The sequence below is a fragment of the Mus musculus genome, chromosome X, assembly GCF_000001635.26.
Source record: "Mus musculus strain C57BL/6J chromosome X, GRCm38.p6 C57BL/6J".
Taxonomy (NCBI): domain Eukaryota; kingdom Metazoa; phylum Chordata; class Mammalia; order Rodentia; family Muridae; genus Mus; species Mus musculus.
In genome coordinates, this window is record NC_000086.7 from 78337940 (window position 1) to 78342486 (window position 4547).

A 4547-nucleotide genomic window follows, 5' to 3' on the forward strand; every position below is an offset into this window, starting at 1 on the left:
GAGTGGGTGGGTAGGGGAGTGGGGGTGGGTGGGTAAGGGGGACTTTTGGTATAGCATTGGAAATGTAAATGAGCTAAATACCTAATTAAAAAAAAAATAAAATAAAGAAAGAAAGAAAAAAAAAAAAAAAAAAAGGAGCCCATAATAGCAGTGGTAACAGCTAAAAAAAAAAAAAAAAAAAAAAAAAAAAAAAAAAAAAAGAACACAGGATGTCAGCGCCATCTTGCAACGGCGAATGTGAGGGCGGCTCCCTACATATCCCCCTTTCCTTTTAATAAGAGCAATAGGCCACCCATATTAATGAGAGTGGAGATAGAGGTCAAATCCCCAGTGTGCAGGTAAAGGAGCCGTACACATAACCTCCTCCCAGGCTCATCACCCAGAGGGGTCCTAGTCTGGTCCCGTGTCGTTTTTTCCTGGGGAGAAGGACACTTGGACACTCAACCTTCTTGAAAGATGACATGTCTCCCTAGAATAGGCTCATATGTGCCGCAGAGCCCTTCTACTGCAGTGCTTAGCCGTGCAACTCTCTCGGGCTGCTGAAGCACACTCACTCTATCCCGTGCAATGAGACTAGCCTCGTGGGGTGCAAGAGCTGAGTGGCCAGCGACCTATTGCTTAAGCATAGATATATCAGGGGAAGCACCATGTTCTAGTGCTGCAAGTGCCTGGGCAATAACCACCTTGTCTCTTCTAGTTTGGGCCTTAAGCTTACAGACCAACCAAAGAAGCAACACTAATCCACAGCAAAGTGTATTTCCCAATAATCCCACCCATTATTTAAAGAAGGAAAATGCTGAGGAGATCCAATTGGGTAATCCTTTGGTCAGGGACAGGTCCAAGCGCGTGGAGTTGACCTGAATGATGGCAATTCCCGAAGGGTCTGTTCAAATTCAGCCGTCCAATTCTGTAACATATACTGAGAAAGACTTTTTGACAAATTAGCTGCCCTTGTAAATTTCTCATACTGAATGGAAGTAACGCACAATCTCGGAAACTTTTGTTCACATCCCAGCTGAGCTATTTGCCATAATACATCTAGTTGTTCCTGGACAAGATCTATGCGTTGATACATTTCTGCCCATGGAGCATTTTTGAGATTGGAGGATGGCGGCCGCTAAGCCTACGTTGGTGAGAGGTCCCCCAAGCTCCCGACAAACCCTGAGCCAGTCTTGTAAACCTTTGTTCTTTCTTGGGGCTATGGCCGCTCTGCACTCCTGTGTGGCTTGCTCATAAATGAGCTGTTCTACCAGAGGTGCGGCTTGCTCTGAATCTCCAAAAATACACTCTGCTGCCTCTGTCATTCTGGCCACAAAAATCTGAGAAGGACTCCTGGGGTCCCTGGGCGATCTTTGTTAGTTGTCCAGTGGCTTCGCCTGTTCAGGAGAGCGCCTTCCAGGCCTTAATAGCCATGGAGGAAATTTGGGCATAAGCTCCCCAGTGGTAGTTTGTTTGATCAGCAGTATAAGCTCCCTGACCAGTTAACAAGTCAAAAGTCCAATCTCTCTGCTCTGGAGTCAAAGCAGCAGCGTTTGCTCGGGCCTGCACTTGTGCAGCCTCTTGCCATAGAGCTCTCCATTCCATATATTTGCCCATACTAGGGAGAGCGGCTTTTGCAATCATTTGCCAGTCGGCAGGAGTTAGTGCCATGCCGGCAAGCCTGTCTAACTGCACCAAGGTAAAATTAGCATTGGTTCCATATTTACAGACCGACTCGGCAAGCTCTTTAATCTGCACATATTCTACCGGAGTGTGGACACGCCCACCCTCGGCTCCTTCAAAGACCGGAAATGCCTGTTGTATTTTCCTTTGTTCCTCCTTTGGAATGAACGAGTCTGCACATTGCCTCTCTGTCCATTGCCTCTCTGCGCAGGGCTGACGCCTTACGCAGGGCGGGGGCTCAGCATAGGGCGGAAGTGCACTATGACCTTGAAGCCGACTGCCTGGAGGCTGAACAGCATGCTGGCCTTCGCCAGCCGCTTTTGGCTTTTTCCTTAACTGATTAGCTAGCATTTTATCTGGCTGGTACGTTTTTCTCTCATAACGAGCTGCTTCCTCCTCCAAGTCTGTTTCTTCAGAGGAGAATTCTTCATCTGATTCAGAGCTACTAAGAGCTGGCTCCTTGAGCTCATCTAGTGATGAGTATAGGCTCCTTCTCCTAGAGACCTCCGCTAATTGATCTTTTTTCTTTTCTTTTTTCTTTTCCTTCCTTCTAATCTCTCCCCAGGTATTCTTACCTGACCTAAACTTTTCCTCAGGTTCAAGACCCGTGGAAAGGCCTGTATACTTATTTTGTGCACCATATTTCCTCTTTGCTCCTACTCTCTCTCCCCGCTTTACTTCTGATAGATTGCCCTGAATTTCATCCAGAATTTTCAGCCCTGCCTTAACCACTTGATAACATGTGAAAAGGAACAAAAAGGCTCCTAACACTAGAGAAAGTTCAAGGCCAAACATACCTTGTAAAGCTATTTCCCACTTTACTTCTGATAGACTGTCTTGAATTTCGTTAGAAAGTTCAAGAACAGACCTACCTTGTAAAGCTATTTCCCACTTTACTTCTGATAGACTGTCTTGAATTTCATTATAAAGTTCAAGACCAGACTTACCTTGTAAAGCTATACTTACGGTTACCCCTGTTCCCCAGCTGAAGAGTTCTGAATTCACGCAGTTGAATCCTTCTCAACAGTCTGTATTGCGGGAACACTTCATTACCACCGTTCCCCAGCTGAAGAGTTCTGAATCCAGGCTGGATCCTTCTCAACATTCTGTTTTGCAGGAACACTTCATTACCACCGTTCCCCAGCTGAAGAGTTCTGAATCCAGGCTGGATCCTTCTCAACAGTCTGTTTTACGGGAACCTTTATGACCGTGACCCGCAGTTCTGGTTCCGGAATGAGGGATCTTCCTTGCGCCGGTGATGGTAAATTCCGTCCCGGGTTTTCTCGTCCCAGGATTTCTCGTCCCAGGTCTTCTCGTCCTGGGTCTCAGCATCAACTCTTACACGCATTCTCGCGACCGTCCAGGAAAGACGCAACAAACCGGAATCTTCTGCGGCAAAAGCTTTATTGCTTACATCTTTAGGAGCCAGAGCGCAAGAGAGCAAGAGCAAGAGAAAGAGCAAGAGAGCAAGAGCAAGAGAGCAAGAGCAAGAGCGAGAATGGCGAAACCCCGTCCCTTTTTAAAGAGACTTATCCTCCGCCTAGGACGTGTCGCTCCCTGATTGGCTGCAGCCCATCGGCCGAGTTGTCGTCACGGGGAAGGCAGAGCACATGGAGTGGAGAACTACCTTTGGCACATGCGCAGATTATTTGTTTACCACTTAGAACACAGGATGTCAGCGCCATCTTGCAACGGCGAATGTGAGGGCGGCTCCCTACATGGCTCGTCACATCTCCCCATTTTCTTTTATTTAAGAGCAATAGGCCACCCATATATTGAGAGTGGAGATAGAGGTCAAATGCCCAGTGTGCAAAAATAGGGGCATTACACAAAACCTCATCACAGGCTCATCACCCAGAGGGGTCTTGGTCTGCTCCCTTGTCATTTTTTCCTGGGAGAAGGACACTTGGACACTCAACCTTCATACAAGATGACATGTCTCCCTAGAATAGGCTCATTTTATGCCGCGGAGCCTTTCTACTACAGTGCTTAGCCATGCAACTCTCCTGGGCTGCTGAAGCACACTCACTCTATCCCGTGCAATGAGGCTAGCCTCGTGGGGTGCAAGAGCTGAGTGACCAGCGACCTATTGCTTAAGTATAGATAACCATATATCAGGGGAGGTACCGTGTTCTAATGCTGCAAGTGCTTGGGCTATCACCGTCTTGTCCCTTTTTATTTGGGCTTTTAGTTTACAGACCACCCAGAGCAAAAGTAATGCTCCACCGCATAGGATCACGTCAAACAAGCCTACCCCCACCCACTCCTTAAAGTAGGAAAATGCAGAGGAAATCCAGGTGGAGAAGCTCTTCGTCAGCGAAGGGACAAGATGCGTAGACTTCACTTGTAGAATAGCAACTATCAACTCTCGAAGCGTTTGCTCAAATTCCATGGTCCAATTCTGTAACATATAACGAGACAAAGTTTTTGACAAATTTGCTGCTCTTGTAGAATTTTCAAACTGAACAGAAGTAACACAAAGGCCAGGCATCTTGTATTCACACCCAATTGAGCCAACTGCCAAAGAATATCCACTTGTTCTTGGACTAGGTCGATGCCGTGATTTATCAACATCAACCCTCCTTGTATCTGTGAGTTGGCTGTGGCCTGTTTATCTAAGGCCGTTGTGACTATCATAGAAAGCTCGTTAATAGTTTGTGTTGTTTGAGCAGTAGTAGATAGAGCGAGTGCCGAGGCCGTGATAGAGGCTGCAACCGCCGCTGTGGCCACCAGCTCAACTATGATAGCAGAAATACCAAAACTTCTTTTCTCTCGAAACAAAGTCAAGCTATTAGGGGCATCTACAGGAACAGGAACAAATCTAGGCATGCGGGTAACCAAAGCAAAAGGATATTTCTTAGCATCCCAGCATAAGGCATAAAAAC

General features: G+C 46.8%; 1 pseudogene; it reads right to left on the reverse strand.

Annotated features, from left to right (window-relative positions):
• Nucleotides 1–1100: 1100 nt before the first annotated feature.
• On the reverse strand, nucleotides 1101–2661 carry Gm52445 (annotated as a pseudogene).
• Between the last annotated feature and the right edge of the window lie 1886 nt (nucleotides 2662–4547).